Here is an 18,757-nt window from a genome sequence, read left to right on the forward strand (position 1 = left end):
GCATACGAGACATTATGAAGTCTACAGCAAATTACTTTTTTGTTTCACATTTATCACATCTGTTCACATTTATCAAAATACAAAAATCATGTGAACAAAATGAAACAGCACACTGGAGTAAAAATGAAATAAAGACAAAGGCAGAAAAACAGATATAGCTATTGCGTTCGCGTGCTTACACTCTAGAAATCTTCGAATACGAATTTAATTATGCAACTAAATGAACTTACACTCCAGACTGAAATCTCCAGATCTGTATTTGAAAATGAAGGTAAAATATTGACAGTATTTTTATGTTTGTTTTTACATAGATTGTTCCTCTTTTCTGCATTTCTTTTATCTGCCTTTATAGTAATCATTATTTTGCATTAACCAGGCACAAAAATCGACGATATATTTGTATTAGCAGTCATTCGTGAAACTAGTACACATGATTTCAATGCAGAGAATATACTGTTTGTTAGTTTTAATGCATTAGTTATTTTATTACTTAGGTACAGAACTTTCATAAGGGGACTTAAGGGAGAATATTTATCACTGACTATGATTAATTGTAAAACATGATCAAAACTATTCCGAGCGAGTGAAACATGATGCCGATAGGCATTAACGGCCCAGATAGAAATATGGGCGTAACATTTATAACATTACGAATATGACTTTACACATTTATGATAGGTTTTTTCGCAATTATATTTTTATTCCGTCTCTGCCTTTAGGAATTAGGATCGTTAAATAGAACAGAAAGATTTTTTTGAATGTGAAATGCCTCCAGTTCTCCAATAGATGATGTTTTTTAAATAATTTTGGCAGCAGAAAAATTGAAAGTGTGATTTTCGAACCAGCAACGTTGGGCAACGGTAACTTCTGTGTTTCATTTTTTCTAGAATATGCTTCATGTTCCTTGACGCGAAATTTTAATGCTCACTTAGTTTGGCCAATGTAAATTAAATCACACTGGTAAGGAGTCCTATAAATATCCCAGGAATTCATATCCGGAATGGGGTCCTTGAGTATGGAACTCGGAGAATAAATGACCCGAAAGTTAAATTTCTTCAAAATATGGACAACTTTATATCTAATTGATGGAAAGAATGGAAGAACAACAGAATTTTTATAATCTCCAAAAACAAGAGTGTGCCTTTTAGTGTGTTGATATGAGAATTTTTTAACTGCTTGATTAATAATGTTGGGTGAAGAGCCCCTGTCAGTAGCTATTGCTTTTAAATAATCTAGTTTAAGGGAACTCATACACCTTAAACCCCTCATGATCTTCGAATATGTGACTATTGCAAGAATTGGGATATTTTATTTATTTTAAAAGCAATTACTTCCAACTTTTTACAGCTGACTTCATGATATAGCTGCTTTTCAAACTAGTAACCAGAAAGTTTGTGTTACCACAAATATTTTTGTAATTTAATCCTCTTTGTGACAAAATATTTCGCCACATTTCCACCTTGCGCGCACGATATTTTAAAAATGGCTAATGGCACATACTTGAAATTGGATGGAATTCTTTATATGGGAACTATTTTCTAACTGAATCAACAATCTGATGAATATTTTACTATTGAAAAATTTTATGGACGAAAACTTTAAAATTTTTTTTAATAAAATACATTTTATAAACTCAACTCAAAATAAAATAAAAAATTAACATGAAATTTTTAGAATTTTAGGTTCACAGTAGTTTCCAAACGTTATAAAAGCTATATATTAAATATGGAATTAAATTATGTAACAGAATGTTTTAAACTGTGCGCACAAGTTGGAAATACGACGAAAAATGTTGTCACAAAGCGGATTAAATTATAAAAATATTTGCGGCAACACAAACTTTCTGATTACTATTTCAGAAAGCAGCTATATTATGTAGTCATCTGTAAAAAGTTGGTAGTAATTGCTTTTAAAATAAATATGTTATCTCAATTCTTGCAAGAGTCACCTATTCGAACATCTTATGGGTTTTAAGGTGTATGAGTCCCCTTAAAAGCAATAGCCATTGACAGGGGCTTTTCACCCAAACATTATTAATCAAGCAGTTTAAAAATTCTCATCTCAACACGCTAAAAGACACACTCTTATTTTATAGTTAAGGGCAACAATAAGAATGCCAACTTCAAACATGAAATATTATGGAAAAAACAGCAAAATAAAAAACAAAACATGTGGGTTAGTTATGAAATATTATAGAAAAATTATAAATTCCTTTTCGTGTGATTTTTGTTGATTTAAATATGGCAACTATTGCTGTTAAGCTTTCGAGAAGTGTAACTTATTGATTACATTCAGAATCTATAACAATGAAAAAGAGCAAATTCTTAAACAGACATAAAATTTTATCATTGTATTAAATTCTGAAATGCCGCCCAACCGGGTTAGCGACGCTGACATCTGTAAGGTAGGGACGGGTTCGAATCCCGGAGAAGACATAGATGTTTTTAAATGTATATTGTCTGTTCACCATGAGGGCGCTCTAAATATGCGGCTAGCCGAATTTTGTTTCAACAGGTTGGTGGTAGGGAAAGAGGGGTGGGAAACCCTTGAGGCCGTTACCCCAAGATGGCTCTCCATCAAAATTGGGGGCGGAATTGAGCAAAGTCACACTGTCACATATATGCTGCTCAAGGCTCTTACCAACGACATGCCCAAGCTTGCTCTGCTTGTCACAACGAATTCCGTGGGCTTGTTCTGATGCTACTATCAGATGAGGGAGTAAGTCATAGCAACAACAAATTCTGAAGTCATAATCGATAATACATTTTTTTCCGCTTGCATAAAAAGAATCATATATTTCCTAATGTTATATTTTATATTTTTCTCTACAACACTACATCAATATAAAAAATTCATTAAAACTATGCGATATGTACATCTTTCAAAAAGATTCTCGAAGTATTATATGCTACTATGAATCATGAAAGAAAGACAGTATTTTGACAGAAAATATTTGCTATTTACATCACATATCCTTTTTAAAAATTTATTTAATTATTGTTTAGTAATCACCGGAAATAAACATTTTGATAGAAATGCCTATTCTCCGTGTCAATATCTACAGTTTAATTCCAGTATAGCTATCTGTCCCCGTATAAGATATTTTCGTTTGTAGATGGCCCACCAGCGGCCGAGCGGTAAAGTCGCTGAACACTGGTAGTTCAGTCCGAGGTTTGAATCCCGCGAACGGGCTGGCTGCATGGGCGTTTTCGTGGTTTTCCCCATGTTTAACGTGTATACGAGCCAGTTTCCCTTAGAAAGTCCTCCACGAAAGGCATCCCTCCCCTTAGGCAGATAGCCCTCGTGTGCTTTGCCATAATTAAATACACCAACACACCAACACCGTTTGTAGATGTGTAGAAAGAACTCGTTTTATAGTTAGCAGGATTAGTCTCTGAAGGTATTTTTAAATTTCAAAACAGTTTTTAAAGTAAAAAAAAAATTCTGGTCAGTTCTGAATTTTCTTATTTACCTCATATATTAACATTAAATATGAAGTATACGTTTTGGTACTTTATTTTTGATCAGAGAACTTATAAAACATAATTTGTGTATTTTCTTATTATAGTTATGTAATCTACTATCGGCTGAGCGGTAAAATCGATTAATACCTTGACCTGGGATTGAATCCCTGGGAACGGACTGGCTGAATGTTTTGTTTTCGTAGTTTAACCCACGTGTTACGTCGATGCGAAACAATTTCCTTTAAATTTCTCCACGAAAGCATCCCTCTCCATAGGCAGATAACCCTCAAGCTGAGAAATCGGCTTCTTAGAATAGGGTAGAAAATGTATTTCGAAATTTGGCAGAGTAAGTTAAACTATCCAAAAAAACAGAAAAACTAGACTAAATAAAACCAGTAATAACCGCAAAATGTTTTTGTGCAATATAAATAAAAATTATTTATATTGCACTCTTATTTATATCGCACTCATATCATCTTATAATATGATATCATCTTAAAATATCATCATCTTAAATATCATTTTAAAATTTTCTGGACCGCCAGGCTCGAGCGGCAGTCCAGAAAATTTTAACATCGCTGAACACTGATATTTCGGTTCAAGGTTCGAATCGTCGTGAACGGGATTACTGAATTAGCATTTTCATGAATTTCCCCATGTATAACGTGTATACGAGTAAGTTTTCCCTAGAAAGTCCTTTATGGAGGCATCCTTCCCCTTAGGCAGATAGCTATCGGATGATTTGCCTTAATCAAATGAAACAAAACAAAACAAACCTATTTAATCGTGTAAATGACGAATACTAATATTTTCAACAGATTCGGTTGCCTAAGTTAGATAAAATATGGGGTTTTATAATTAAAATAAATAAATAAATAATGATGTTGAGCAGAAAAACCATCTTAGATTAGCATAGATTTAGAATAAATTTGCAACGATTTCAAGAATGATTAGATATAGATCCGAGACATTGATTTTATACTACAATTTCAGACGCTCGTATCAGTGTCTGGAGAACAAAAATAAGGAAAGCTCTCCGAAATCCTTTCTGCAGCTAAAGAACGTAGCTGCCACCGTATGATGGTAAACTTCCAATGTCATCCAATATAATTCGTCCACAGGAAACAAACTTCAAAGCTAGACAGATCAGTGCTATAAATTTGCATTGACAATGAATTAAAAACTGTACACTTTAAGCAACAATCAAAAGTCAACAGAAAAGATGTTCTACCTCTCAAAAGCGCCAACCAGGGCCCGACTGGTTATAACCGCTGACTACTGGTATTTCGGCCTGGATTCCAGCCGAAGCCAAAGAGCTGGCTGAATGTCTACTTTTCGTGGTTTTATCCATGTGTGATGGGAAGACAAACCTATTTCTCTTAGAACACCCTTCCTTACTTAACTTTATAATCGTATCACAATAGCTTTATAATAGCATTTCTTTCATCAGCCTTTTTTTATTAAGGATGAGAAAAACGACACTTTTATTATAAAAATTTACAATATGATTGATTTCATAATTCAAATCAACAGTTCCTTTAAATTTCCAATTGGATTCATAAATTTAAAGTTTACTTGATTTGTATAAAAAATAATAATAATCCAGTCTACAAAAATAAAATCAAATATGCAAAAGTTTCTGAAATTCATAAAAAAAAAATTCTTTTTGATTAAATTCACTTCTCCTTACTTCAACGTTCACCGTTTCGGAAAAGGATTTGTGATAAAAAAAAGCTTTCATTTTAAGCAGAGATAATGAAAATTGATACGGCAAAGAAAAGTAAGTATCCGATATTGAGACTGCAGAAAGGAGAAAAAGAAAACTTGATTATCTAGATAGGATAGAGATGTTACGTTACAGCTTTTGGAAACTCATTAAAATCTTGTTTTGTGTATCATATTTTTTTTTAATTTATGTATTTATAGGAAAGGTACATTTTTTAAAATATTGTTTTAGCATTGCACTAATCGAAGCTTTTTTTAGTTACATTTTTAAACGACAATTTCGCGAAGCTTTGTAAGTGATTATACTTGAGAATAAATGGTATTATTTTTTTGCATAATCCCAAATTCATGAAAGTTCCTAATTTAAAACATATTTTATAATTAGGAATTTATATTTATTTTAGTGGACCTTTTCTTAGACGAAATTTTTATTTCTTATATAATTTTTTGTGCTGTTCGATGAGAAATAAGCATTCGTGAATTTATTTCACACGTGCTAATCAAAATCATACTAAATTCAATATGGGACTTATATTTAGTACAGGCATGAAAATAACTTGACATAACGACCATCACATCGCGTAAGACCGAAAGAGCTTTCAATGGAAATATCAATCTAATAATAACCGGTTTAATACCCTGTAGCTGAAATGCATGCTCGACAAAGAGGAGGCAATTTGGCAATAGTGTTGTTGATCGCTTGTTATAGTCATATCACCCATTTGTGTAGCAATGCATATCAGAGCTCGTACTGAGTACCTGGCGGCACACTGCGACCTGCTATTCGTTGTCCTTACATGTCTTACACGTGGGCTATGGGATTCCGTTCTTGTGAATTAGTAAACCACAGCAGATGTGGAATGGTTTCGCTCGCCATATAACTGTGCCCCACTTGAGCTCTGTGCCTGCGGGCTGTCATCCATAAATATTATGTCGCTAACTACTGCAGCGAAAAAAGGACGCATAAGACGGTGTAGAATTTCGTCGCATATTGGAATGCTGCTATGGAAACACCAGGAATCGCAAAGAGGTTCATGAGGCCATTCATAGCTATCCCAACCTATATAAGTAATTAGCGTCCTCTGTAATGGCCTCTTTCGACGATGTTTGGCACCCGATAGCTGGTTCCTGGATCTTGCCATATCATAAACCTTCGGGAAGCGTTCTTGATGTTAAATAGAGACTCATCCGTAAGACGCGCGTGGCCGCACTGCTCTGTTGTCCAACTGCGATGTTCACGGGCCCGATTCAACCGCGCGCGCTCTGACATGAATTGGGGACAATGAAACAGGAACCACAGGTCGTCGGGCCTACAGTCCTCCTTTATGCAGTCGATGCGATACAGTTTGGTGGAATAAGATGCTTGCAGCAATAAAGAGATGCGACGCCAACTGCTATATAGCTAGTGAGGCATTTTGGACGGGTGTCAACCCGGTGGCATTTGGTTCGCGGAACTGCCAACTGGATGGTCCAGGCGTTGGGTTTGGGCGCCCTGTGCAAGCCTCCCATGTGGCCTCTCTGGCTTTACTCTGTATAAGGGCGGACGTGGCCCTATATACTAATTAGCTTAATAGTAAAGGGGTGGTGGCCACGTCCTCCGTCACTATCACTATATAGCTAGTGATCTATGGCAACTTGCACATAACAACAGAAACCGAATCCCTGCCCTTGTGGTAATCCCCCCGGCGTCCAAACCCATGTCTTCTACAAGGGCTTTGATCCCTTTGGTAAGAATTGCATAGGCTATTGATGACATTCTGTACTCTGGTAACTTGCAACACCTCGCAACTTCCAGATAGCCCTCCAACATAATTGACTGGCAGTTAATATCCTTCAGTTCATGTTTTCCGCTTGGCCTTTTTCGGATTGCACTAAACTATCGCTGTTTGCGAACTGGCTAACAGATCTGCCATGCCCCTTTTTAGGTGTTGTAGTGTGACTTCGGGATTGCATTTCATACTAATTTTGGTTGCCTTCTTACGTTCGGCAACACAGCCTCTACTTCATATGTAAATTATAGGTTTTAATTCCCCTTTCTACATTAGTTGCTTTTCTTTCAGCATTTGCTGCTTATTTTTAGCACGATTCTACATACATACAGATAAACACACACACACATATCTAGTTATCAGTCTCTCTGTATATATGCAGGGTGTTTGAGCAATTTCGTTTCAAACATCACGATAATTAGAGTATACCTGGAAGATGGAAAACCTCATATCAAAGCATGGTCGGAAACGATTTTCTTTCTCCCAAATTCGAGACCTTTCCAAATTGCATAACATTGCTTGAAAAGGTAACTAAAACTAAACTAACCAATCATGGATTAGCTTCACATAGGCAGCTACGTAGTATAAATATTGCGTCGCGAGCAATGACGCCCTTCTTTTTCCTGACTTCTGCCATGCAAACAACTCTGCACCGCTATGCTTCCCTGCCTGAATCGTATCTTTCTTTCTGTTTCACAGAAATTTATTGTACTCAACGATAATTGAAAAATAAATTAAAATAAAGATGGTGATTCGTCGAAATTAGTTTTTTCAACATATTATTCATGCTTTTGCATTCAGTCATTCAGCAAGAAGTTAAAGTACCGCTTTAAAATATTACAAATTAAAGAAGTACTGCGCATTAAAATATTACATACATACATATATATATATATATATATACACATAATTGAATAAATACAAAGCAGTATTGTATTATTGTACCAGGTTTGTTTCAAGCTGAATATGGGATGGATGTTTCGAAATACATACTATATATATATATAACGATATTTACCCAACACCTTTTCCTTACATATTTCCTCTCAATAGGATTTCTTTTACCCAATTTGCTCTAACTCTCTCTCTCTCTCTCTCTCTATATATATATATATATCTATATATATGATGTACCAGCTTTTGTCAGGAATAAATAGATTGTTGAAGAATCATAAATGTAGTCGTAGCTTAAATTATCAGACGATAAGTTTAAAAAACAGGATCCATTTATTATTGGTCAGGAGAAATAGCAGTTACAAAATCAGATATTCGGAGTAAATAAAAAAGAACTACTAATAACATTTTGTATGAAGTTTACTGCATCGTGACATTTAAGAAAAAGCCCCGATATTCTTTTGCGAGTCCTTTTATAGCCTCTGGAAAGGAGGAGCTTCCAAGAAATGACGTCAGCCTCGTCAGCCAATCCGTTCGCTTTAAATATTTCCAGAACATTCTATAACTGTACGTGTAGAAAAGGCGGGAAAAACAACTTGACTACGGGGCTGTGGATTTAATTCCACGTACTTTCAAATAAGAGAACGTCGCCATTAAAAATGAAAAGAACATACAGTTAGAATTTTAAGTGTATGCTTGACTATGGAATTTTATTATTACGAATATATATATATATATATATATATATATATATATATATATATAATGACTAAATACAAAGCAGTATTATATTATTGCATCAGGTTTGTTACAATTGTTCGAATATGGTATGGATTGTAAATGTGCTAATTTAATTTATTTTTGCATATCAATAAAAGGAGAGAGAGATGCAATATATGTAGCGAAACTTCAAGCTAAGCTGTCTTTTCGTTAAACTTAATTAATTACTTGTGGTTAAATCTATCGCTAGCATAGATTATCGCCTTATTTTCTTCCTTGGTATACATTGTATTGCATATTTTATTCAGTTTACAAATGAATTATAGCATAAACGCAATGAATGTGAGAACGGTTTAAAGTACTTTTAGTTGAATATTTCTTAATTTATTTTACGTTTTAAGCCCAATGTGTGATCGCTTTCATATGAAGAGTTTATGAATATATACAGACGTACAAGTCATAAAATAAACATTAACAATAAGAAATATCATCAAATAATAGTATTAAAACATAACAACTGAAAAGTTGGTATATGTAAACACAGCTTAATTTATACTCCTTATTTGTGTTGTTGAAAAGTTTACACAAAGCCTAATCATTTTGGCTTGGAGAGTAGCTCTTAAGAGAAATGTTTCGTATTTATACACAGACGTGGTAAAAATAAAACAAATAGCGTCCTAAAAATTATAAATGCGAACTCATCCACTATTTCAAAAGTTATCCAATATTGCTCCGAGAATAGGACTTTTGAACTCTGGCAATTTATTTTACCTTCGATTTTCACGACAAAATGAACTATCTAAAAGGAGTTTAATGAAGACATAGATAAACATTCTTTAGAAATCCTTCATAAATACATGCTTCTTAACTCAGGTAAGTTCTAAGGCTTCGCAACAGGAAAACAATCCCCCGGTTTGTGTGCTTTGTATATTCGGTCACTGCTGTTTAAAGATGTTTGAATACAACAAGCATGCAGACAACTTTTGTTCGGACTTATTTTTCTAGGTATGATAATCTTGACAGACCGCTTCTGAGGAATAAGATTTTTTTTTTAGATAAACCTTCTTTTCACACAATGCAACAATTTTTTGTTGTCTTTATATTTCTAAATTTAAACTTTACTCTAAACTGAACGAATTCATTGTTATAGTTTTATTTGGTTCTAAAACAGGTTAGCATCCTAGACTAAAGTCCCAGAAGTTTTACTCCATTCTTAGAAGGCGGTGAAATATTCTCAAGACACAATGAAAAAGTAAGGGAAAAAACGGACATCCACAGATTTTTAAGTTCTTTCCTATTGTCTCATGGGATTCCTTCAAAGCTTCCCGACATTGCATCAGCATATTTAGTCTACCGGGAACAGAGTTGGTCCTGATTCCATCGAATTTCGAATAAAATTGTCACGCTACCTGTCTTTGTGTTTGCACTTCCTAACTGAAAAAAAGCTTAGCAGATTCGAATACTTTGGATTCAAAAATTCGATCCCAAATGCACTAGCTCTATTCGATTTTTCAACACCTTCCTTGCCACTACGTCACTTTTACAGTTCAGAATATCTTTCCTAAAGGAATAACTCTGTTCAAAGTCCGAGATTGGGAATTACTTTAGACTTCTCCAGAGTCAGGATTGTTATCTTCTTTATATATTTACTCAATTTTTCAGTCTAATGATTGCCACGCCTCTATTTTGTCGAGGGAAGAAAGCATTTACTACCTAAAGTACATCACAAAAATCTCTTCTTTGATTCGGAATTCGAAAAACATTTCTATAAATTACGTTCCCGCTTTAAGAAGTAGTAGAGAAAATTATCCTTTTTTTTTTTTTTTTTTTTTTTTGTTATTCAGCTACAAAATGAGCTTTTTAAAATAGTATTGTATTTTGTTATTATAAAAATATTAAATATTTATTATAAAAATTCTTGGTTTCTCTTTGACTTTGATTCTCTTTGACTCCCCTAAGGAAAACATTTTCAACGCATTTACTTGCAAATAGAATAGCCTACTTTGCTTAAACATTTGAATATTATTGCATTATGTATATATATGCGGCTTAAGTGTTTGTCGCCGATAGTTTATTGGTTCCTTGCATAGCTGCAAATTGTTTTATTCCCTGTGCAGTGCAGTGCGGGACGAATATTATAAGAAAGCTAAGCCGGAAAAATTAAAAATACAAGAGCACGTGCATTTAACATTGAATAAATAAATTTAACATCTATATATAAAAGGATTCAGAAATATGCAACCGGCAACGATGAAAAAACAAACAAAATGAAATAAATAAATATCTTTATTATATGCGGCTTAAGTGTCTGTTTGTCGCCGATAGTTTATTGGTTGCTTGCGTAACTGTACCAGCGAATGAGGTGAAGTTGTCACGGCACAGGGTTACCGTTTTAATTGAGACGTAAACAATTTCCTGTAAACTTGCCTTTGCTATGACCATCAATACGTTTCAGGGCCAAACGCTTAAGCGTGTTGGCATTCTTTTACCTGAGCCTGCATTTGGACACGGTCAAATTTATGTTGCCTGTTGAGGAAGTCTAGAAAGAAGACGTAAAAGTAAAAATAATGGATGGTCCTCTGGAAGACGAGCTTAAAAATGATGGAAAGATCTACACGAGAAATGTTGTGTACAAAGAGGTCTTAGACATGTGAATTAACATTTTATTATTTAAATCTCTTTTATTTATTGAGCTAGCGGTGGCTCTTAATAAATGTACCTCCCGTGGTTTCCTTCATTGCGCTCTATTTTAAGCAATTAAGAAAGTAGAAGGGGGGGAAACCCCGTGGGTCAGTAAGCAAAGGGGCGTCCTCGCCACCTACTGTGGGTAATTCAGTTTCAATTAGCAGACACCTTTGCACAAATAATTTTAATTACAATTAATAATATCTAGAACAGCGGTTATTTCGTATGACCGCAGCGCTTTCTAGATATATATATATATTGTAGTAAAACATTTATTCTTTGATAACATTTATCCTTTACTTCTTTTTCTTGCTTGCGTGTTTTCCGGTTTTGATTATATGCATTATATGTACAATGTGAATCTTAAATAGAGGGCAGAACTTTACGGGGTGATAAAACGCAGTTATACAAGCAACATTCGTCATAGAAAGTCTCCGCGGAACGCAAAAGGCGAAACGCAACGTCGCATTACAAATTGTATAAAAAGGGTCTGTGCTCACGCCCAACGTCATTTTCTACTGTGGATTACCGACAGGATGGCGGTTTATACAATCCACGAAGTCTTCAGGGATGGATTGGTCGAGGTGATCCCATAGCTTGGCCACCAAGATCACCGGATCTTGACTGTTTAGACATTTTCCTGTGGGGTCATATGTAAAACCCAAACTACGATTTCCCCGTTCAAAACCATATGGATCTAGTCACGAGGATAGCTGTTGTTGCTGCCAGCGAAATGTCGAAATGTCAGTCACTGTCGCGCAGGTGGGGAAGGCTGCATTATAGCAGGCAGAAAGTCTTTTGTGCAATTGTTTTGAGCATTACATCAATTATATTCCTGTTAATAAAATGTTTTCTGAAGTATCTCCTCTCAATCTTGCGTTAATTCGTCAAATGTAACAGTGAAAATCTACCTTTTAGCTTCGCATCGCTTGCATTCGGAACGTACATTCTATGATGAATATTGCTCGTCAACGCTTTATCACCCCTTAAAACTTTGCCCACTTTTTCAGATTCACCCTGTATACATTAAAAACATATTTATTATGAATTCACCTTTTGGGAAGTTTAAGACTTGCAACTGCCATTCAGTATTGCCAATAGCATCAAGGCGTCTCAACATCACCCAGTTTGAAATTCTTCTTTCATGGCATTTCTTACGACACATAAGCAACTTTTCTAATTATTGTTTTAATGAAATACTAGCTCTCAGTTAAATATTACCTTCAGTAATGTAAGAAGGGAGTTAGAAAGTAATAGTTTTATAAATTATTCTATTTTAATTTCAATTTCTGTATTAATAAATTGTATATATTATCATTATAGCTTTACTTTGGAAACACAAATGTATTTCATTTAAAACTGATATTCTTTTTTAAAGATTTTGTTAATTTTTATTATTTTCTGTATTATTGAATATGAAAGAAAAATGACTGTGTAGAGGACTAGTTTCGATGGTTTTACCGAACCACCATCCTCAGCTGCAAAAGCGCAAATGAACTCTTCATTCTCTTTAGTTCATTTGCGCTTTTGTTTCGTAAACATGAACTCTTCATTCTCTTTGGTTCATTTGCGCTTTTGCAGCTGAGGATGGTGGTTCGGTAAAACCATCGAAACTAGTCCTGTGAAAATTTGAGAACGCTGATTTTTGTCTTTTGACTTCTGAATTAGTATTTGTTCGGCGTGTTATCGTGTCTTAATTAAGATTACTACTGTTTGTTATGTTTATTTTTATAAAAACTAGTCTTCAATTAACGTGCATAAAAGCGAAGGTGTCGGGGAACATTTACTCAAGTATCTTGTAAATTTCGCTACATAAATTGGCTATTCACTCAAAATTTCTAAAGAATCTTGTATTAGCGAAGATGCTTCTTTCAGAATGAGTTCTCCGATAATCTACTTTGCCTGTAATTCACGGAACTACAATTTTCGCCTAACTTAATTTGCCAGTTTGGCATCATCATTCTTATTTGAGTAAAAGACCAGGTACCTACGAATTTATTAATTATTTTTCATTGAACGGGAGTTGGTTTGTTCCCCTTCAAAATTCAACTAATTTCCGATTACTAGCGATAATTACTTGTTTGTTTGCTATCTTCTTTGAAGTCTGAAATTTGGTTATTGATGATTTAAATTTAAGTCCCCTTAAAAAGTTTTTTTTTTTTTTTTTTCATGATCTATATTCAAGTTCCTTTAAAACACAATATTCAGAATTTAACTTCCTACATATGGGTTCCATCTTCTTGATACATTTTGCTAAATTTGTATTAGGAGATAATATAATCAATATTTCTTTAGTAAGTAAATTATTATTACCTTACTTTGCAGCTATTGCGCAAGTATTAGAAAAACTTGTTTTCGAATTCAATGAATTTTAAATCATTCAATATATATATATATATATATATATACTTATAAAAGAGGTTTCTAAGTATAACTACAGAAAATTGCACTAGACATCCAAGCAAGAAAATCGTCCTCCTATTCACAGTATAAGTAAATAACGGCATGTATTGAAATTTGAGTATTGAGGAGATACGTAAGAGTAAATAACAAGCGCCCGTATTGTAAAATTGGGATCTAGGTGGGTTGAAAAGACATCCAGTAAAAGGTATTTCGCTATTATAACCTTCTTTGCATTCATCATCTATAAAAGAGGTTTCCATACAATATGAAAAATACTCATACTGACGAAATATTTCACAAGGACTTCAGGATATTCAAGGCAAAATGTCAGTAATTTATTGGAAAGCACATTTTTTACAGATTACGAATATAATTGAAGATAATATTTTTACTCATTTCGATATTATGAACATTACTAATTTCTTATTTTAGCATCATTTTTTATTTTGATTGAAAAATATCCTTCTCTATGTTTATATCCATTTAGATGAAGATTACCGATGACGTCTAAAATTATTTTTCGGAAAGATAAAAAACCTTAGAAAGATAAAAAAAGAAAAGGTTTTCGAAAAGATAAAAACCTTAGAGATAAAAACCTTAGAAAAGCGATATCTGCAACAAATTATTATGAAATGTGTGAAAACTCATTCATTTCTTGGGAAATTATTCATTGATAAATTTACCAGAAGAGAAAACGCAAATAGTTGAGAATGGGTTATATTTTTTATTCTCAGTGCATATAGAAAACATGTAACAATCTAAGCATCTAAGAAAACATGTAAAAATTGCGTTTGAATCTTAAGTTAGAAAAAAAAAAAAAAAAATAACAACTTTTCCTACCAAATAAAAAGCTTTACATTTTTGGAAGTGGTAATTTTATTTACTTTTAGACTGGAAATATAAAAATACCATATAACTAATATTTGCTTTAAGGTTTTTATTTCTTTTCTTCTCATCTGTGTTACTTAAAGCTTTTGCAGTGATAAAAAGACTTTGTTTTGTTTTTCACTTTTGAGGTTAAATAATATACCCTCATTTAGCATACTCCTAAACTTATTTAAATATTTTGAGAATTTTAAAAAGTAAACAAATAACCACAATAGTTGTAGAACAAGTTTTTTTTCTTTTACATTATTAACTTGAAGTGTTATATTCGCATATTAATAAAAAAATGCGCCTAAATTTGAAGAATCATCTTAAGATTAAGGTATTTCTCCCGCGTTCTTGCATGCCTTCGTGGTGTAACAGTCAGCACGCTCGGCGCGTATTGAGAAATTCGTGATTTGAGTCCCGGTGAAGGCATTGCACATTTTTCATGTCACCTGCTTCGAATTAACCTAACGTCCCTGCAGTGGGGCCCGAACTAAAATAGTGGTGAAAGATGAGTCTTCATCACCAGCATTTGGCAATTAGGTCCCCAAAACCTCAGTCACCCTTTAAAAGGGTGAATATGTAAGATATTTCTTCCGCCTTCTTAGCATACCTTCGTGGTGCAGTGATCAGCACACGCGGCTCCGCGTTCGTGAGTTCCGTGGTTCGAATCTCGGCGAGGGCATTGCTCACTTTTCACCTCTCTCAGCATCGAAATAACATAAGATCTCTACAAGATATTCAAAGATTCAATTTAATTGTGCACTCAAAGTTAAAGAAAATAAAATATAATTCAGAAATTGTATTAGTAAAAAAAATTAACTGGAGTGCAGTATTATCTCTACATTTAGATAATTTATCAGAAGAAGCAGAAAACAATTTTGCTGCAGATGTATCGTAACGGACTGATAAGCTAAAGATTTTTAAGCTCTCTGAACAAAATAATTTGTCAGAAAAAGGCAAAGACAATTATTGCTGCAGTTGTATCGTAACTGACTGATAAGCTATAGATTTTTAGAAAGAGAATTAAATTCTAAAAGCGTTTTTATTTTCTACAAATGTGAATGCAGTTATTTTCCAGATTTCTCGACCTTTGTTACGTGGAGAAGTAACTTTCAATTTATTTTGAATTTGTACTTGCATATACTTTAAGCTGAGAGTATTGGATTCTGACGTTCTCTTGACGTCACCAAATGGAAAGTTGTCACTCGAAAGAACATGGGCTGCCTTCCATGATGTACTCCATCGAAGCAATATTTCCTTTACCATCAGAATGTTTTGTAAAATCGAAATTCATACTTCTTTCGCGGTTTAACTTATTCTGAGTAAATTTTGTAATTTTTTTTCTTTTAACTTGATAAAGATAATGCATGAAATATTTCATTACGAGTGCGCGAGTTCTCTGTCCACTTAAACAAGAAATAAATAAATAAAAATATGATTAAAAAATAAATAAAAAATAAACAAAAATCTGAAAACTTTCAGATTTTACATTAAGCCCAAAGGGGCATTTTTTAATGTTTTCTGTGTTACCTTTATTTATTAAATATCATGTTCCTTGCACTTCAACCACACAATTCAGTTCAACAGCAATATCGCAAAATAATTTTAAATTGAGCACATCTTTGGAATTTCCGATACACAGTCTCGCGCACTGGAGATAAAAATGTTTCTTCACGTACAGTGTTGCCATTCCTCGCTTTGAAATTTTTCAGTTTCTTAATAAAAAATTCTTTAATATCTGACAAAATATGAAATAAGTAATAGAAAAACAATTTCCAGATTCCAAATTAGGAATTCCAGATGCCCATATTCGCTGGAAGATTACCTTATTGAAAATTTGAGGGCTCTAGGTACCGTTGTTTTATCACAATGCGAGAAAAATTTATACATTTATGTAGATTCTTCATTTTTTAATTTATTTAAATATAATACAGGGCTGTGATAGTTGGTGGCAACAGTTTGAAAAGTGAATCAAAGCAGAAAGTGAATCGACGCAAAATGCCAAAACAAAATTAATAACCCTTCTGGACTAATGCACTTTGGGTTAAAAAAAACATCTGAAAGCTTTGCATACAAATGGGCATTTTTTAACGTTTTATATGTTAACTTTATATATTAAACGTAATGGTCTTCGCACTTAAACCATAAAATTCAATTCAACAGCAATATCACAAATTACTTTAAAAAAAGAGCATAGCTTTAGAATTTCCTTTACATAGTCTCGCGGGCTGGAGATAATTCTTTTTTTTTCCTTACAGTGTTGCTATTGTTAGCTTTCAACTCATTGAGTTTGTTAATCAAAATTTCGTTAAAGTTTTACAAATGTGAAATAGATAAAAATAAAATTCAAAATTCACAATTTGAGCCTCCAGATGCCCATATTCGTGTGGAGGACTATATTATTCAAAATTTGATGTCATTAGGTACCATTGATTTTTCACAGTGCGATAAACATATATTTATTTATGCAGATTTTTCCTTACTTCATTTCTTTAAGTATAATGCAGGGCTCCAATATTTGATGGCAACAATTTGTAAAATGAAACACGTTGATAGTGAACCAACGCAAATTGCCAAGATAGAATTAGATCATTTTCCAGGCTATAATTAATAAAAAAGCTACCTGAGGTCGACAATGAATCAGGATAGATTAAATAGTTTAGCAGTTATGTCGATTGAAAGTGAAAACGCAAGGAAATTAGATTTTCAAACAATTTTAGAAGAATTTACAGAACAAAAACTTAGAAATATGTAAATTCATGTATTCATATTCGGTGATGTAAATTTATATTCAATAAATGTTTTGGTATTTTGAACATTTTTATTTTTAATTTATGTAGTAGTTTACCTGTCTGATGATCCATGACATTTGATATATATATATATATATATATATATATATATATATGTAATAATAAAATTCCATAGTCAAGAATACACTTAAAATTCTAACTGTGTGTTTTCTTCATTTTTAGTGGCGACGGTCTCTTATTTGAAAGTACGTGGAATTAAATCCACAGCCCCGTAGTCAAGTTGTTTTTTCCCGCCTTTTCTACACTTGCAGTTATAGAATGTTCTGGAGATATTTGAAGCGAACTGAAATGGCTGACGAGGCTGACGTGATTTCTTGGAAGTTCTGCCATTCCAGAGGCTATAAAAGGACTCGCAAAGGAATATTGGGGTTTTTTCTTTAATGTAACGATGCAGTAAACTTCATACAAAAAGTTATTAGTAATTCTTTTTTATATATTCCGGAAGTATGATTTTTGTAACTGCTATTTCTCCTGACCAATAATAAATGGATCCTGTTTTTAAACTTATCGTCTGATAATTTAAGCTACGACTACATCTGTATTTATTCACCAATCTATTTATTCCTGGACAAAAGCTGGTACATCACATATATATATATATATATATATATATATACTGAATTTGAATTTTATTTAAATAGTTAATATAGTGAGAGGGCCCCGCAAAAAAAAATCCTATCGGGCCCCGCACCTATTCGATCCGGTCGTGGTAGAACGGAAGATATAGAACTGTCCCTTTTCTACAAGCAAAATTTACCTATATCCGTTGTATTTAAGTTACATAATAAATTACTGAATGTGTTCCTGTTATTTCATAAATACCCTGCATAATTCGGAAGATTTTATTCTTTCAGAAATCAAGTCTTTTCCAGTGCAAACGTCATTAATAATATAAACTATCAAAGCAGCCAATGAATCATACCATTTGACATTTCCATCTCTTCCCTTGTTCTTCCATACCTATCAAGCATCAGAAAATACCAAATAAGACATTCTTTACAAAACAGGATTTACTCTCCGAGATCCGATGCAAATGCGATTCACCATGGGTGCCCACATCAGTGTCAAAGTTTTCGTAGATGTCCAAAGAACCAGACAGGTTGACATTTACAAACATTGTCAGCTATGGATTTCTTTTTAAGGTTTTGCACTTTCTAATCTGAAAACATGGTATGTCTGGAAGACTTTTTGAAATTCCGAGACAGATAATAATCATGCAGTGATTTATATCCTGGGATGGGAAAGGAGAATTTAAGACAGCTTCTTTCCTAAAGGTGAAATTATTCATGATGATATCCTCTCATCATATCCTTTTTTATTTCGTTGTTGTTCGGAACCAGACAGAACAGAATTTGAACTTCTGTTATTTTTCTTTAGAAATGAAGATTTTCATGTAATGTATAATATTTAT

The 18,757-nt window shown here is 33.4% G+C and overlaps 1 protein-coding gene across 2 annotated transcripts in view; it reads left to right on the forward strand.

The window, feature by feature from the left end:
• The window catches only part of LOC146999061 (uncharacterized), a 173,342-nt gene extending 155,501 nt beyond the window's left edge, over positions 1–17,841 (forward strand). For both annotated transcript variants that reach the window (XR_015040405.1, XM_085813837.1), the window contains exon 3: positions 17,509–17,841. The gene's annotated coding sequence lies outside the window, so the exon portion shown is untranslated. The remainder of the gene's footprint in view (positions 1–17,508) is intronic.
• Positions 17,842–18,757: the final 916 nt, after the last annotated feature.

This window comes from Stegodyphus dumicola, chromosome 1, assembly GCF_044657685.1.
Source record: "Stegodyphus dumicola isolate Sdum_Otavi_A_Nest chromosome 1, ASM4465768v1".
Lineage (NCBI taxonomy): Eukaryota > Metazoa > Arthropoda > Arachnida > Araneae > Eresidae > Stegodyphus > Stegodyphus dumicola.